This window comes from Pinus tabuliformis, chromosome Q, assembly GCF_031772625.1.
Source record: "Pinus tabuliformis cultivar Carrire ecotype Pingquan chromosome Q, CPIR1, whole genome shotgun sequence".
Lineage (NCBI taxonomy): Eukaryota > Viridiplantae > Streptophyta > Pinopsida > Pinales > Pinaceae > Pinus > Pinus tabuliformis.
In genome coordinates this window covers 201,197,848-201,217,330 of record NC_142296.1, presented here as the reverse complement: position 1 = coordinate 201,217,330, position 19,483 = coordinate 201,197,848, and positions in this window count along the sequence as shown.

Here is a 19,483-nt window from a genome sequence, read left to right as displayed (position 1 = left end):
TATACAACTGTTTTGCCAACTTTCTTGACAAATAAAGTTGCATCATCAAGATCAAAATGATTGAAGTTGAGTTTCAGAAGATGCTCAGTTAGTTTTTCATACCAGGCTCGCGGTGCTTGTTTGAGGCCATACAAGGACTTCACAAGTTTGCATACTTTATGTTCATGTCCTTTCACAGCAAATCCTTCAGGCTGGGACATAAAAACATTCTCTTTTAGATCTCCATTCAAGAAGGCAGTTTTTACATCCATTTGATGGACTTTCCAACCGTTCTGAGCTGCTAGTGCAAAGAGTGTCCGGATGGTGGCCCATTTTGCTGTGGGGGCAAAACTTTCCTCATAGTCGACCCCTTCCTTCTGTGCAAAACCTTTTGCCACAAGCCTAGCTTTATGCTTGTCAAGTGAGCCATCAGCTTTGTACTTGTTCTTGTAGACCCACTTGCAGCCAATTGGTTTGGTTCCAAATGGAGGATCAACTAGCTTCCAAGTGTCGTTCTTTATGAGGGCATCATACTCCTTTTGCATCGCTTCTTTCCATTCATCATGAGAAGCAGCTTCTTTAAAGGAAGTTGGTTCAAAATCTGTAGACAAGTTCAATTCACAATCATAAGAAACATCCATATCAACAGGTGAATTAGAGTCATCTACATCACCTCCATTTTGCCGGTTTGAATTTCTGGTTCCTGTTTTTCCAATTTCATCAGGATGAACACTTTCAAGTGTCTTTGTCAGCCACTTTGGGGGACCTTTCTGAGATGGTCCAGGCTGCTCTGTTGATTGAGTTGGGACTGAATCAAGATTGAGTCTCCCAATTCTATCAATTACATCACTTAAAGCATCATCTGTTGTTGGAGTTTCATTCGGGGGAGAGTGTTCTTCAGAAGAAGATTCCACATGTTGATCTAGAATAGGAATCCCCCCTTCAAGATGTGAAATCTGATTATCAAATTCTTGAAATGATTTCGTTTTTGCGAATCTATCCAAGCGATCAAGTTGCCGCTCAACAACATTGTCAGATTTGGATGATTCAAGAAAAATTACATCTCTAGATACAACAGACTTTTTATTTACTTCATCATAGAGGCGGTATGCTTTGGAGGTGTTTGAATACCCCAGGAAGATACACTTACGACTTCTAGCACCAAGTTTGTTTCTATGTACCTTTGGTATCAAAGCATAACAGGTGGAACCAAAGACCCTGAGATGTTTTACCAAAGGAACATGTCCATACCACAATTCATAAGGAGTCTTGTTTCTTATAGCATTAGATGGACATCTATTCTTTATATATGCAGCACATAGAACAGCATCAGCCCAAAACATTATCTTTACATTTGTGAAGAAAAGCATGGATCGTACCATATTCAAGATTGTTCTATTCATTCTTTCAGCTACACCATTCTGTTGGGGATTATAAGGCACGGTTGTTTGATGTTTGATCCCATGTTGGCGAAGATAGTTTTCAAATTCATTTGATGTATATTCTTTTCCATTATCAGTGCGAATAGACCCAATATGAGACTGTGCATCATTTTCAATCCATTTATGAAAATTCTTGAATGTTTGGAAAGCATCAGATTTGTTCTTCAATAAATAAACCCAACACATTCTGGTGTAGTCATCAATAAATGTCATGATATATTTATTTCCATTTGCAAAAGGAACAGGCATTGGACCACATAAATCTGAATGAATAAGTTCAAGCTTCCTATGTGCTCTTGAATGTGAATCATGAAAAAACTGTTTGCTATGCTTTCCTAGAATGCAAGCATCACATTGCTTAAGTTTTCTAGGAATTGTAGGCAAACCAGCAACACCATTTTTCTTCAATAAGCAGAGACTGTCATAGTTTAAATGTCCAAATCTAGCATGCCATAATAAACTTGATGGAAGTGTACCTTCTTCATGATGAGAAATATATGAGAAATGTTGTGCATGAGCAGAGGTTCCTTGCAGTTTGAGAAGCCTTTCTTCTTCTATTCCCCTCATGACAAGTGAGTGGTCAGATGCTTTTCTTACCTCAAGCTTGCCATCAAACATATGAATGGAGTGACCTTGCTGGCGGGTGTGGACCAAGGACAGCAAGTTTCTCTTGAGCTGTGGGAGATATAGAACATGATCCAGAAGAAAGTCTGGAAGACCAAGCAGTTTAAGCCTGATTGTGCCAAGCCCTGATGGCTTGATTTTTGATTGATCTGCAAAGTATACTGCTCCATCAACATTGTCAATGAAATCTTCAAAAAAATCTTTTCTATAAGTCATGTGACAGGTTGCTCCTGAATCAAGCAACCAATCATTTTTCCAAGAAGCAAGTGAAGCATTAAACAAATCTTCATTTACTCCAATGTTACATTGTGCCTCAACATAGTGAGCAGATTCAGGTGCTTTACCTTTGTCTGTATCATCAGTTTTACCTTTCTGTTGGTTTCTTTTCTGCTCAATTTTGTCCCATGGTAGCTTGCATGTAGAGGCATCATGTGATCCATTTCTTTTGCAGCGAATACAATGTAAATCTGCCTTTTCTCCTTGAGAATGTCTGCCCCCCCTGCCTCTGAAATATCTTCCTCTTCCTCTTCGTCCACCTCTTCCTCTTGTAGAATCTTGAGCAGGATGCTTTTCTTTATGAGCAAGGCACACAGTCTCTTCAGAAGATTCAGGGGCGGTCTTCTTTCCGAAAGCATTCTCTCTTTCAGCAAACTTTTTCACAAGAGAGTCAAACGTTATATCTTTGAGATTTCCATTTGCTTGCAATGACTCAAGATAATTGGAGTAAGTAGGATAAAGTACCTTGAGAAAAGCAATAAGAGGAATATCCAATTCAACCTTAGTGGATTTGATATCATGCATTATAGACTTTACTTCAGATGCAAGAGCAAGAGGATCATTATTTTGCAGTTCAAGAGTGAAGAGTTTAATCATGAGTTGGACAACTTCAAGTGCAGAATGTAAGTCATAGAGTTCTTTCAGCTTTTGTAGGGCTTCAAAGGCAGTTGAATATGACGAAATATGGCGACTCACCTCTTCATTTACAGATGCTGCGATTAATGCATAAGCTTTGTTGTTCTTGTTTTCCCAAATGACGAGCTCTTTGTCTGAGATAGGCTGTACTGGGTCATTGTCTCCTTCTCCGACACACATTCCTTTCCACAACTCATTGAAGATGAGGGTGTGTTTTATCATCCAGGACCATTTAGGATAGTTCTCCTTGCCAGTGAGAACTATTCCTACCATGGAGATGATTGAATGCATTCTGTAAGGAAAAAAATTACTTCTGCTGATAGAAAACAATATATATGTTATACCTTCCACTTCTCAACCATATAACATATCGCCATAAAAAACTTAATAAAATTTCATGTCACGTTCAATATATTATCACTCCATAATATATTATTATTCTTACACATGAAATTCACCGCACCAATGTTTTCATGTAAAAAATATCGGACCAATCTAAACAGTGATTTAAAACTGCGCTGGTATCAACACATGAAACAGCAGCATTCGAACTTTTTTTTGAAACAGCAGCATTCGAACTTATTCAAAATGTATTTGAAACCATTCACCATGTCAGACCTCATTCGAACTTATTTAAAAAAACAGCAGCTTCAAAACGTATTTATTTGAAATATTCAAAGCATATGTCAGCAGCATTCAACACTTTTATAACCAGCGTTCAAAACTTATGAGATTTTCGCAGCAGTAATTTAAAAAACGCGCTGGTAACTAAACAAAATCAGGCAGCATTCAAAACTTATTCCGCTGCGACCAGGGCGCACACACCATTCCGCTGCGCACACACCATTCTGTTACCATTCCGCTGAGACCACTGATTTTGAATCCAGCGCAACACGAATACACCTTTTAACACACCATTCACAGTCACTTCGGGCAGGGGTACAATGTCTCGGCTCATCAACGCTTCCGCTACCATTCGATATCATTACCATATGACAATGTTCATACAATATGTTCGATATCATTCCTGATGATGTTCCCCCTCGGAATACACAGTCAATCCAACAGTGTTTAATCGGTGGAATATACAGTCAATCCAACACGATTTTCATTTCAATTCAGCGCATACAATAATGCAGTAAAACGCAATACAGTTAAACGCATCATCATAGAGGACAGAGGACAGCGCGCATACAATAATACAGTTAAACGCATACCAATTCACTGAAAAAACGCAGAGGACAGAGGCGTTAGAACAGTGCTCAGGTCAGAACGACAGAGAACAGCACTCAGTGGACAATGCTCAGACCAGCATACAGCCCACAATAGCAAAAATGAAGGGAGTTACAACTTATTTTGAGAATTGGCTCTGATACCATGTCAGGCCAGGCAGTAACTCTCCAATAGGCAGTAAAACTGATTCAATTCATTTCATTATGTATGCTATTGTTATATACAAAAGGGTGTGACTGCTCAGTTCATCTCCTGATGACTGTTCACATTCCTAATTTAACTATTTACATATATTCACCCAATCGTGAGGATTAGGTGTCAACACATTAATTCCTCGAAACCAGGAATTACATTATTGTTCAGAAGAGTAGTCCTAAACACGTACCATTCGGATGGTAATCCTCCAAGAGTCGCAAGTGCCATTTCCTTATCAGTAATAGTCTCCCCAATAGATAGGAGATCGTCCCTGATCTCGGTGATTCTTAAGAAGTATGCTTGCATACTTTCATCTTTTCCCTTCTTAATTTCCTTCAGCTTATTTCTAAGAAACAAAACTTGATTTGCATCATTAACTTTAAATAAACTCACCAGTCTATCGTAGATTTCCTTGGAGGTGTTCAGGTCAGAGATGTAGGCCACCAAGCGCTTGTCAATAGAGTCCCAGATGATCTTCTTTGCTTTGACTTCTCCGGTTTTCCATTTGTTCCTAGCAGTAGCGGATGCATTTGATGGAGGCTCAACAATATTGCCTCTCACATGGTCCAACACTCCTTGATCTTCTAGGGTTAGATCAATAGACATCTTCCATCTGTGATAGTCATCTTTCTCACGGAGCTTGTCCTCAGCAAGAAAGAGTGATGAGGACCCCATAGTTCTTTTAGGATAGCCTTGCCAATCTTCTCTTCGGTGATTGCTCTTGCTCTTGCTCGGGCTTTATCTTCACCTCAAATAACAGTTTACTTATCTTTCTTATTATTATCCACAGATTAGCAATCACATGTACATAAAGTAAAGTGCAAATAGAACATTAAACGATCGACAGAAAACAAGCCAAGACAAGAGACACAAGATGTGGCGGCTAGCCAGGGACAAACCCCAATGTGGGGAAACCCTTTGATCAAATCTTCCTTTATCTTCAATAATCCAGCAGAGAGAAATAGTACATAAATCTGATTTACATCAGCAACAGCAAACCCTAGATCAGTCCCAAACTAGGGCAAACAATATCTTGCAAACCGACCGTCGGATCGGCTTGATTCCACCACCAAAAAATGCAGCCTTCAGAGGAGATCCAGATGGACCTACAGCACAATTCTGAGGAGGGAGTCTTCTGGTCAACGCTGGTCAAACTTAGGTTTTGTAGTTGCTGTCCTAAAACTGCGTCCTTCCTTCCACATGTGTGAGAGAGAGTCTCTTTTCTGCGCAGTAGAGAAGAGCCTCTTTTCTGCGTAGGAGAGAGAGAGAGATGTGATGAGATGAGTGAGTCCAAATGAGGAAAAGACCTCCTGTATTTATACACAACTGTTGATGTTTGAATAGATGCTATTGTTGGGCTTCTGAGCCTACATGAAGTGTAGGTCGGCTTGACAATTATTCCATAATCAAAATAAATTCATATCTCCATAAATACTTTATCGGAATCGGATGATCTTTAGATCAATCCTACACCTCTCGATGAGAGGAATCTAATAAAAATATTATCAGCCATGAATAAGATGACCCACATGGAGTTTGGCCCTAGTTGCCAATTTTAACATATTGAAGATGCCCTCTCAAAGGCAGAAAACAAAGAGGGAAAGACCAAAGGAAAAGGCTCATCGCAATCGCAAATCGCAATTTTCTAGCAGTAGCAGCAGGGGAGGACATAGATATCTGCGATCAGTCGATCGCCGATATTGCAAATCGGCTATCAACGAGTCCAAGGCAGCGCACATCGCAATCGGCGGTCGAAGGCCCATGGCACATAGCGTATCGGCGGTTCACGACGCAGAGCATCGATATCGCATATCAGCAATCGCAGGTAAAAAGGGGGAACACACAAACACAAGTTTAGAGCACTGTCGAACGCCAATATCATAAAAATCGCCGATAATTTGGGCCTTTAGTCTTAAAGCGCCAGGAAGGCCGAAAACATCTAACAAAGCAAATCGACGCAAAAACAAGGACGGGCGAGCCTTTTTCTCTCTCCTCCAGGGGCCACGTGGCAAAATACCATTGGACCTTATAAATGACATGGTCGCTGACATCATCATGACGTGGCAGTACGGTGATGACGTGGCAGTACGGTGATGACGTGGCGATACAGAGGACACGTGGCATGCAAATTAGGCATTTTCAAGGTCCTATGGGGGCATATCCGAGTGACAAGTGTCACCACTCAAGAAGTGCCACGTGGCACAGATGACGTCACAAATCCCGCAGATCAGCGATCACACAGGTCAAAGTTTCTCCTTCGCTAAAGTCCTTCCCGGCTTGCGATTGCGATATGCGGGAACTCTCCGGACACGATATTTTATTACAATGGACTTAAAGGAACATCGCGTCCGTCCCTTTCAAAGACCACATGTGATTTAAGCCCCCCCACATCTCTGGACAGCCTAGATTAACTCTGCCAAATCGACGGCTCCCAAGCCTTTTCGATCGCCCCCCGCCATGTTTCCCTTTATCGGCAAGGGGGTCCGAAAAGCAGTTTCCCCGCCACTACGTGTCCCTCTCATGTAGGTACTTCTCATAATTAGGACACCAAATCCCCCATTAGGTGCACCCAATGGCTTAATCATCATCCCAACTAGGGAAACAACCTCCTAGGTAAGGGTGTCATCCTGGCACTCTAACCAAGGTTAAGCATTCCCCCCAAATTGAGCCATCCATAAGTTCATGAATCATCACCAAGCAGCTAGGCGACCTAGTGCTCTCGTATCAAGGTGAAACACTTTTGGAGTAATCCCAAAAGATAACACTCGCTCTTTACGAGGAAAGGGTTCTTTGTAACACCCATTAACACCCTTTGAAACCACAACCTAATTTGTCCATCATGATGGAACATCATAACTACTCTACATGAGTCATACCCACAAGTACAAGACACCTCAATATCTAAGCAATAATTGTTCATAAAGGTGTCTATCTCCAAGAAATCAACCAAACATCTACAACTCACCCTCCAAATGGCGAGCATACACAATCAACTCGATTTACAACACCGAACCAAACTACTCCCTTTCCCCTCTCTTAGGGGATCAAAAAGAACAATGGCAATATGTAAAACTAAATGAACATAACCCTAGACCACTACTTGTTGAACTATTAAATCATTCCAGAACAAGGAAGACATCAGCATCTCAAATCTTCAACATCCCTAAAGTCATCAACATCGGTTAACATCTCTTGGACCAAATCAAGAGTTATTCAAGACATCTTGCAAAGATGGTCACATCTTCAACAAGACCAAGACAAGTGGATCAAATCCATCAAAAGCACTACAAACATCTCAACTCATTGATCCTAAATACCATGCAAGAGGGAAAAAGTAAGAACAACCCAAAAAGGGTCATCATCAAACTATCTATTGTCACTCACTGCTAAATGTGCTTTCAGCTGTGAAAAGGGTGAGAAAGAGCAGTGAAGTTTGAAGCCATTTCCCAAGCCACAGAAGCTCTAAGTGCTTAATGGGGCCCTCTCCATTGCATAGTGCTCGGAACAAGCTTTCCAACGGTATATGGAAGTCCAAAAATGGACTCCTAGATCAAAAGTTAGAGCAAATTGAAGACGCCCTCTCAAAGCCAGAAAACAAAGAGGGAAAGACCAAAGGAAAAGGCTCATCGCAATCACAAATCGCAATTTTCTAACAGCAGCAGCAGGGTAGGACACAAAAATCTACGATCAACCGATATCGCAGATCGGCTATTGGCAGGTCCAAGGCAGCGCACATCGCAATCGGCGGTCGAAGGCCCACGGGGCATAGCGTATCGGCGGTCGAAGGCCCACAGCGCATAGCGTATCGGCAGTTCACGATGCAGAGCGTTGATATCGCAAATCGGCAATCGCAGGTAAAAAGGGGAGCACACAAACACAGGGTCAGAGCGTCACCAAATGCCGATATCATGAAAATCGCCGATAATTTGGGCCTTTAGTCTTAAAGTGCCAGGAAGGCCTAAAACATTTAACAAAGGAAATCAACGCAAAAACAAGGACGGGCGAGCCTTTTTCTCTCTCCTCCAGGGGGCCACGTGGCAAAATATCATTGGTCCTTATAAATGACATGGCAGCTGACGTCATCATGACATGGCAGTACGATGATGACGTGGCAATACGAAGATGACGTGGCAGTAAAAAGGACATGTGGCATGCAGATTTAGCATTTTCAGGGTCCTATGGGGGCATATCCGGGTGACACATGTAACCACTCAAGAAGTGCCATGTGGCACGGATGATGTCACAAATCCCGCAAATCAGCGATCGCACAGGTCAAAGTTTCTCCTTCGCCAAAGTCCTTCCCGGCTTGCGATTGCGAATTGCGGGAACTCCCCGGACGCGATATTTTATTACAATGGACTTAAAAGGGTCATTGCGTCTGTCCCTTTCAAAGACTGCATGTGATTTAAGCCCCCCCCCCCCCCCCCCCACCATGTCTGGACAGCACAAATTAACTCCGCCAGATCGACGGCTCTGAAGCCTTTTCGGCTGCCCCCCGCCATGTTTCCCTTTATCGGCAGGGGGGTCCAAAAAGCAGTTTCCCCGCCGCTACGTGTCCCTCTCATATCATTTCGCACCCCCCCCCCTCACTTACCACTTACCGCTCATGACCCCCTTCGAAAACCACTCATCCTCACACTCTCTCCCACTAAAGGACCTAGCGCCCGAGAACTGAGCACCTGGTCATAGCCCCCGGTCACATGAAAAGAAAGGTAGAATGAGGGATAAATCATAAAGGGCCAAGGGGGATCGAAACTCATCAGTTTCGTAATGTTTTAGTGATAAGGGCCAGCGCAAGAAAGTCCTCCGTATTACACCATAAGTGCATCACTTGGGCATATTCTCATATCCTCGTCCCAATAGCATTGCACAGAGCTTTAAAGGCAAATGGGTCGACGGCTGAGGTATTGAATGAAAGCATGGGGCAGTGACACATCGATATGGGCTAATCCTGTAGAAGCCCCTGCAGCAAGAAACCAAGGACTACATAGGCCGCAGAAATGGATTCGACGACTTCACTGCACAACTGTTGTGAGTAAATGACAGTATGGGAGGCTCAGCAAGACTTAGCACCTCGGCATGGTGCTCCACTCCATCACACAGCAAAGGACTACCGCGACATGCTCCATTTCCACTCCACAACAAGCCCTTACAAATGACCCACTACCAGCTCCAGAGAACAAGCTATTCAAGCAGTTAAGGTGAAAGTGACAGGGACCGGCGGAGCAGCTAGAGGGACGCAAAATGGCAAAGACGTAGCCTGACCGAGGGTTTGCACAGAAACTACAAAGGGATACTTCCTCCCATCATCCTCCGGTTTTCTTTCTTTTCCGATTATTCTGTAATTTCCATTTATTTCCAAGAAGGGATCAAATCCCAATTGTAATCATTCTAGGCAAGAGAGCCTTGCGCGCCGAAACAGCTAGTCTAATAGATAGCTGGTGCTTGAGCTGGAATATTTTTGTAACCGTTAATTCCAGCTCCCCCTCTTCTCTGTATAAATAAGGGGGAGAAACACTTAGAAATGGTTCCGGAATTTCGCATTTGCTTATTCATGGGGGAGACTTGACTGATGTTGTGTTGAATGTTATGGACTGATTATTTGAACCCTTCAAGCATTAATGAAACTTTCCTGGTGATTCCACACAGATCAATGTGCAGTATGTTTCCTCTTTGTAAATCTCATTTCATTTGTGTTTTCCCTTCTCTGAAATAGTGTAATGAATTTGTTGGTTTCTCCCTAATTCATGGATTTATCTAGGTTGCTAAATAGAGAACAGTACCTCTGTTATATTACAGATTTACTTGTGTTATTCAATAGCCTACAATACCTGTAGTAATTACGGATTTATTTGTGTTATTTGATTAACCCGCAATACCTGTATTAGCCCAGATTTACTCATGTTGTTGGCAGATAATGGTACCCATGTTATATCTAGCCTGAAACCTTAATTAGCACTCCGCTATTTCTACCATTTCACCTCCTCCCTCTTCCATATTTTTGTTGGAACATGGTTGCTAAGGATTTTGTTTGTTTACAGCCCTACGCATCTATTTCCCTCCTTCCTCTCCTCCTCTCCACCTTCACTACAACTTCAGTATTAAGTTGTCTCATTGTTGTGTGTCGGCCACCAGAAGAAGACATTTCTCTTTGAGATTGCCCCGATATACCCCTCGCATTTGGATCCATGGGTTGGCTTGAGTCCGCCTTAATGAAGGCCCAGTGTTGCGGGGGAGCGCTCCCCCCCTCGCTCCCGCTCCCAATCCGCACTCTGGGCGGGAGCGGCTCGAGAGCGGGTCAGGAGCACGCTCCCGATAAAAAAATTTGTGCTCCTTGCCAATTTAGGGAGCGACATCGGGAGCGTTCGCTCCCGTCGCTCCCGGAGCGAATTTTAACACTCCCAAACGTTTAACAAATCGCTCCGGGAGCGAATAGCCCGACACCAGGAGCGATCCAGGCGGAAAAAAAAGCCGCAGACGCAAAAAAAAATTCCAATTTTTTTAAAAAAAATAGTTTTAAAAGCCCAATGGGGCAAACAAAGAGTTCATTATCACTTGTATGAGAGCCAGAGCAAGAGCAAAGGAGCGAGGAGCAAGTGCCGAGGAGCGAGGAGCAAGCCTGCAAAGAGGTAAGTAACTTAGTAATTTAGTTAGTTTAGTTGGTTTAATTTAGTTAGATAGTAATTTAGGTAGTTTAATTTAGTTTATTAACTATATTTAGTAAAGAAATTATGAATCTAAATTAAATTAATAGATTAGAATTATTAAATTAATTAAATTAATTTGCAGATTCAAAACCCTACAAATATCAAACATCATGGACCTGGCTATATTTCTTGGGATTTTCCTCTTCTTGGTCCCTTTTATGGTTATTATGGTGCTGGAGAGTAGGAAACAGAAGGGCCAAAATGAAGAGGGGGATGAAGAAGCTGGAGAAAGTGGATTTGATGAAAACCCCGGTGAGGAGGCGCTGGAGGAGGGTGAACATGACTCTCATAAAACTAAACAAGACCAAACCCCATTGTGGAAATATGTTAACAGGCCTGAAGCAGGGAAAGGGGGTGGAACCACTAAATTTCATTGCCCCCATTGCAACAATGATTACACAGGTTCATACACCCGTGCCAGAAAACACCTCTGCGGGAAAAGGCCATGGGATGGAGACAAACAAATAGGAATCAAAACTTGTCCAGCGGTGTTAGCAGCGGATAGAGCCAAATACATAAGGGAAGAGGAGGAAGCCCAATACAAATCAAAAAAATCAAGGGGTTTCTTTGAACCAAGCTCACAATCACAAGCACAAAGAACTCCTTTAGCATCCTCCCAAGGCAATGGATATGGAGGCACAGGGTCATCAGGTTTAAGGCGTAGAACCATATCAGATTTCCTTGATGAGGGGTGTAGGAATGATGTGGATTCTAAGGTTTACAGGTTTCTCTATGCATGTGGGATACCATTCAATGTTCTTCGCTCACCTTATTGGCACGAAATGGTTTCTACCATAAATGATGCCCCTAAAGGATACAAGAGCCCTGGGTATGACAAGGCAAGAACCGTTGGACTTGATCATGAAAAAGCAAAAATATCACGTTCTTTGAATAGAATGACAAGTTCTTGGACTGACCATGGGGTGTCCATTGTATCTGATGGATGGACAAATGTAAAAGGCAAGCCATTGATAAGTGTTCTTGCTGTGTCTGTTAGTGGTGCCATCTTTCTAACTGCACATGATTACTCAGACAAGTTCAGGACCAGCATCAACATTGCAGAAGCACTACTTGAAACAATTGACCGTATTGGGCCATACAATGTCATCCAAGTCATCATTGATAATGCTCCTAATTGTAAGGCAGCGGGAGCAATTATTGAGGATAAATACCCCAACATATTTTGGTCTGGATGTTTGGTTCACACATTGAACCTTCTGATGCATGATGTTGTCAAGAACAAAAATGCACAATACCAATGAATTGGTGATTTGTACAAGAAAGGCAAACAAATGATAAAATTTATTACAAATCATAGCAATACACATGGCCTTTTCCGCAGTCACTCGAGATTGGAGTTGTTGAAGATTGGAAAGACCAGATTTGGTAGCTATTACCTCACCTTCAGGCGCCTTTTGAAGGTAAGAGAGTCATTGGCTAGCATGGTATCAAGTCCACATTGGCAGGTATTAAAGGAAAGGGCTACAAATGCAGCTGACAAGGAAGGTTTTGAACTGGTGGAGGAGGCCGCTCTTGATGGTCAGTTTTGGACAAGTGTGAGGCAAGTGTTGGATTTCACCAAGCCCATTTATCACATGATTCGGTTTGCAGATACAGACAAACCAGTGATTGGCGAGGTGTATGAGCAGATGGATACCATGTTGGGGCAAATAAAAGATATTGTTCATAACAGAGATCCCGACTTGTACAAAATGATTCACGATTTTGTGTGTGTATAGTGGAATAAACTTAATCTTCCACTACATTGCTTGGCGTATATCCTTATGCCAAAATACTACTCTACATCTTGGTTGGGCCAACCTGCACCAGGGGGTGGGATTAGGACCAAACCCCATTTAGATGCAGAGGTAACTAGTGGATATTTGCAAGCATTGGAAAAGTTGATACCTGACAGGGAGGAATATGCAACTGTGCGCTTTGAAATAGGCAGATACTTCAGTGGCACTGGTTTGTTTGGCACCTTCCATGCAATGGAAGACAGAGACAAATTTGATACTCTCACATGGTGGGATTCGGGAAACATATGGCGGCCATGGACTTTTGCCAAAATTGGCAAAAAAAGTTCTATCACAGGTTGTGAATACTTCTTCTACAGAGAGGTGTTGGAGCACCTACAGCTTCATACACAATGTGAAAAGAAACAGACTCAATGAAAACCGAGCAGAAAGCTTGGTTTATGTGCACTACAACTTGAGGTTGTTGAGTCATTACTGTGATCGGGCTTATGAGGATCCCACATATAGAATTTGGGACAATCACCCAGAGGATGACAATTTGGAGGATGGTATAGTGCATCTTGAAGAACTAGAAGAGGAACTTATAAGGGATGAAGATGAAGCAGCTGCAGCTGCTGCAGCAGCCATGCCACCTCCACCTCCACCATCCAGTAGCAGTGCTCGAGGTCCGAGTCTTGTTCCTTTGCTGTCGCCACCTCCATCTACACCCTCACGTGGAGGTTCTAGTTCTGGTCGTCGGTCTGTGCGGGAGACTCCTAGAAGACCACCACGACCTGCTTCTACTCCTGGAGATTCTCGTGGCAAGGGCCACATGTAGATTTACAGTTTACTTGTCTTTTCTAGTTTCTATTAGACTTTAGTTTTCATAACTGTTGAGTTTTGAGTCCTTGACTCTTGACTATTGACTCTTTCATATCATAATGATATTTTGGGTAAACAATATATGACTGTGACAATGAAAATTTGAAGTTTGAAGTTGGCAATTATAACTCATTAGTAATGATTGTGAATTATGAATATGATGCTTCGTGAAAGACTAAAGTTGTTTCATTTCATTTCATTATTCATGTTTCATTTTATAACATTTCATTTCATGTTAACAGTTAGAAGTTAGGACTTAGAAATATCTAAGATATTACTTCTTGTAATGGTTAACCGTTAAACTTAGCTTACAAGTACAACTTTGGTGATCAATGATGATAAATGTTATATATTGAATTTTCAATTTTGAAAGCTTTAAGTTGAAACTTTAAGATTGAATTTGATGAATCATGATTCACGAGACTCATTATGTTGTAGTTGTAATATGTATTTTACTAACTTGTGGACATGGTTGATGAAAATTATAATTTCTAGAATCTAGATGATTGATGTGATATGGTTCAATGATCAATCTATGTTTTTTTATGTTTTTTATATCTAATTCATCATTCTACATGTTTTTGTTGACATATATGTATCAAAAATTTAAAAATATAAAAAATATATATATTTTTAAAAATTCGCTCCCAAACCGGGAGTTTCTGAAAATGGTCGCTCCCGCTCCCAAGTAACACTGTGAAGGCCTATTGAACCAAGCCCCTTTATTCTCTTTTAATTACGTGACAATTGGAGTGCAACAGAAACCCCACTCATAATTTTCCATGCACTCCTCTATTTAGGATGTCCTAGGCACTGGTCTACAATCAACCCAGAGGCTATCTCTAGGAGGCTTTCTATGTCCCCTGAAGCACTCATGCTGCAGATGCTAGAAAAAGCGACAACATCTTTCTGGCGTCATTGTCGGGGAACGGATTAAAATATTTTTCCCTAGCTATGACAAATTTTTACATTTCCTTTGTTAAGAGAGCAAGGGAAGTGCAGGTTGAAGATCTCTCACCTTGGCAACTCCACTGTTTCATTCTAAGGTAAACATCCTAGTGACTCCACTGTCCATATCTCTATTTGATCATCCTGGCCTTCAATCTTCCTCATACTCGCCCTGATGCTAGAACAGCTGAAAATTTTCCTTACCTTTGAACCTGAAATCACTTATATCTAGGAAAGTTTTCGAAATAGCCATTTCCTGAATTCCTGGCCAACAAATTTGCCCCACTGGATTTTTCTTCTATTGTTGGTTATCCCAATCATGTCCCTCTGTTTCATGAATGGTATACCTATTTGCCTAGATTCAGTGGGAACACAGATAGAAGGCCTGACCAGCGCCTCAAAGACTTTCATGGATGCATGGAACAACAGGGTATTTTTCCTGAAGATGTACAAATGAAATTGTTCATGTATTCTTTACACGAGGATGCTAGAGTCTGGTATAAAACAATACCTCGTGGCAACATATCTTCCTTAACGTTTTCATATAGCATTCAATCACTATTGCAAAGAACTATATCCACTGAATGCTCTGTTTGAAGATTGTTGCGCACATTTTAATGTTGAAAATATTCCCGAGGTTGATGACCCTGTTGAAGATGTTTGTGGAGCTCCACTCCAAGAAAACATCTACTCGCATCAAGAAGCATCACCTAATGAGCAAGAAAGAGAGGAAGGAAACATCATCAAGCTTCAAATAAACTCTCAGAGGTCTAATTCGGCCGAATTTGATGTTTCTCCTTCGTATGATGAATACGACTCTGGTGGAGAGTCAAGTGATGCAGAACCACAATCCCAATCATGGGAAGTTGCACAAGAAGAAGAGGCCCACCAGGAGGTCAGCAAAGAGGCTCCAGTCCACGATGCACATCCTTCACCTAGAGAACAAGATCAAGAACCTCCTCCGATTTATGATTCATATTATTCAGAGGAGGATGAGATGGCCGCAGAGGTTCAGAAGGAGTTGTTTACCAGCAAGTGGGGAGAAAGCTCCCAACAGCAAGTTTTCCAAGAAGAACCCAAAGTTGAAGGACCACGCAAAGTCTATTATTGCCTGTTACAGAAGGATTCCTACCAGGAATTCTCAGTAGATTCTCCGATCTACGACTCTTACAGTTCAGATAATGAAGAATCTATTGCAGATTTCCAAGAGGGCTGGCCCTTTGAAAAATGGGTAGTAAAAGATCAGCAGAGAGTTTTTCTTGAAAAATCTAAAGTTGAGGAGTCGAACAGCATTTGTGGTTGCCCTGACCAAGAAGACATTGGTCAGCAGACTGTTTGTGAAAAAGAGGCAGCTGCAATTTTTTCTTGTTAGTTATATGACCCTGTAGCTGACTACTTGTGGCAACTTCGAAAACCGCAGAGGTTGTGTCTAGAGCATGCATCAAGCTTTTCATTTGCAGATTTTTCGTGGCACATGCTTGTTTTAATTTTTATTTTTCAACAGCATGGGGGCACTAGGTCCAGCACCCAGATGGTGGATTGGCTCCATTGGAGGGTTGAACTCACTTATTAGGTGAAATAAGCCCTGTGCATAAGTAGGAATGTATATAAATAAGCTTACTCAATGAGCATTTAATTTCTAGTTGTTAGAATTTTTATTTTTGCATTTCAACTTGAGAAGGAAGTGACTCCTTGCAAACAAGATTTCAAGGAGATTTTATGTAAGTTCATATATTTCTGACTCCATGCCCAATGGTGAAGAATATTGGTCTGCAGGTTCTCAGCACATTGCCAGCAAGGCACTGTCCCCAATTGGAGCCAATGTTGTCACTCACTGCTAAATGCGCTTTCAGCTGTGAAAAGGGTGAGAAAGAGCAGTGAAGTTTGAAGCCATTTCCCAAGCCACAGAAGCTCTCAATGCTTAATCAAGCCCTCTCCATTGCATAGTGCTCGAAACAAGCTTTCCAATGGTATATGGAAGTCCAAAAATGGACTCCTAGATCAGAAGTTAGAGCAGATTGAAGATGCCCTCTCAAAGCCAGAAAACAAAGAGGGAAAGACCAAAGGAAAAGGCTCATCACAATCGCAAATCGCAGTTTCCTAGCAGCAACAGCGGGGGAGGACATATAAATCTGTGATCAGTCGATCGTCGATATCACAGATCGACTATCGGCGGGTCCAAGGCAACGCACGTAGCAATCGGCGGTCAAAGGCCCACAGCGCATAGCGTATCAGCGGTTCACGATGCAGAGCGCCGATATCGCATATCGGCAATAGCAAGTAAAAAGGGGAGCACACAAACACAAGGTCAGAGCGGCGCCAAACGCCAATATCATGAAAATCGCCGATAATTTGGGCCTTTAGTGTTAAAGCGCCAGGAAGGCCGAAAACATTTAACAAAGGAAATCGATGCAAAAACAGGAACAGGCGAGCCTTTTTCTCTCTCCTCTAGGGGGCCACGTGGTGGAATACCATTGGTCCTTATAAACGACATGGCAGCTGACATCATCATGAAATGGCAATATGGTGATGACATGGCGGTACAGAGGACACGTGACAAGCAAATTTAGCATTTTCAAGATCCTATGGGGGCATATCCGAGTGACACGTGCCACCATACACGAAGTGCCACGTGGCACGGATGACGTCACAAATCCGCAGATCGGCGATCGCATAGGTCAAAGTTTCTCCTTCGCCGAAATCCTTCCCGGCTTGCGATTGCGATATGTGGGAACTCCTCAGACGCGATATTTTATTACAATGGACTTAAAGGGCCGTCATGTCTGTCCCTTTCAAAGACCACATGTGATTTAAGCCCCCCCCCCCCCCATCTTTGGACGACCCAGATTAACTCCGCCAGATCGACGACTCCCAAGCCTTCCCCCCCCCCCATCTATGGACGGCCCAGATTAACTCCGCCAGATCGACAACTCCCAAGCCTTTTCGCCCCCCCTGGACCATGTTTCCCTTTATCAGCAGGGGGGGTCCGAAAGGCAGTTTCCCCGCAGCTACGTGTCCCTCTCATATCATTTCGCACCCTCCCCCCCTCACTTACCACTTACCGCTCATGACGCCCTCAAAAAACCACTCATCCTAACACTCTCTCCCGCCAAAGGCCCTAACGCTCGAGAACTAAACACCTGGTCATAGCCCCCAATCACATGAAAAGAAAGGTAGAATGAGGGCTAAATCATAAAGGGCCAAGGGGGATCGAAACTCATCGGTTTTGTAATGTTTTAGTGAAAAGGGGCAGCACAGGAAAGTCCTCTGTATTACACCATAAGTGCATCACCTGGGCATATCCTCGTCCCGATAGCATTGTACAGAGCTTTAAAGGCGGATGGGTCGGCAGCTGAGGTATTGAATGAAAGCATGGGGCAATGGCACATCGATATGGGCTAACCCTGTAGAAGCCCTTGCAGCAAGAAACCAAGGACTACATAGGCCGCAGAAATGGATTCGACGGCTTCACTGCACGACTGTTGTGAGTAAATGACAATATGGGAGGCTCAGGAAGACTTAGCGCCTCAGCATGGTGCTCCACTCCGTCACACAGCAAAGGACTACCGCGACATGCTCCATTTCCACTCCGCGACAGGACCTTACAAATGACCTACTCCCAGCTCCAGAGAACAAGCTATTCAAGCAGTTAAGGCGAAAGCAATAAGGACCGGCGGAGTAGCTAGAGGGACACACGATGGCAAAGACATAGCCTGACCGAGGGTTTGCACAGAAACTACAGAGGGATACTTCATCCTTTAGTTTTCTTTCTTTTCCGATTATTCTGTAATTTTCGTTTATTTCCAAGTAGTGATCAAATCTCGATTGTAATCACTCTGCGCAAGAGAGCCTTGCGCGCCGAAACAACTAGTCTAGCAGATAGTTGGACCTCGGCCTGGGATATTTTTGTAACTGTTAATTCCAACTCCCCCTCTTCTCTGTATAAATAAGGGGAAGAAACACTTAGAAATGGTTCTGGAATTTCGCACCCACAGGGTCTGAATTCTGAGATGCCACTTTTGGTTCTATTTGCTTATTCATGGGGGACTTGACTGATGTTGTGTTGAATGTTATGGACTGGTTATTTGGACCCTTCAAGCATTAATGAAACTTTCCTGGTGATTCCAAGCAGATCAATGTGCAATATGTTTCCTCTTTGTAAATCTCATTTCATTTGTGTTTTCCCTTCTCTGAAATAGTGTAATGAAGCTATTGGTTTCTCCCTGATTCATGGACTTATCTAGGTTGCTAAATAGAGAATAGTACCTGCGTTATATTACAGATTTACTTGTGTCATTCAATAGCCTACAATACCTGTAGTAATTACGGATTTATTTGTGTTATCCGATTAACCCGCGGTACCTGTATTAGCCCAGATTTACTCATGTTGTTGGCAGATTTACTCCGCTATTTCTACCATTTCACCTCCTCCTTCTTCCATATTTCTGCTGGAACATGGTTGCTAAGGATTTTGTTTGTTTACAACCCTACGCATTTATTTCCCTCCTTCCTCTCCTCCTCTCCACCTTCACTACAACTTCAGTATTAAGCTGTCTCATTGTTGTGTGTCGGCCACCAGAAGAAGACATTTCTCTTTGAGATTGCCCCGATATACCTCCCGCATTTGGATCCATGTGTTGGCTTGAGTCCACCTTAATGAAGGCCTATTGAACCAAGCCCCTTTATTCTCTTTTAATTACGTGACAATTGGAGTGCAACAGAAACCCCACTCATAATCTTCCATGCACTCCTCTATTTAAGATGTCCTAGGCACTGGTCTACAATCAACCCAGAGGCTATCTCTAGGAGGCTTTCTATGTCCCCT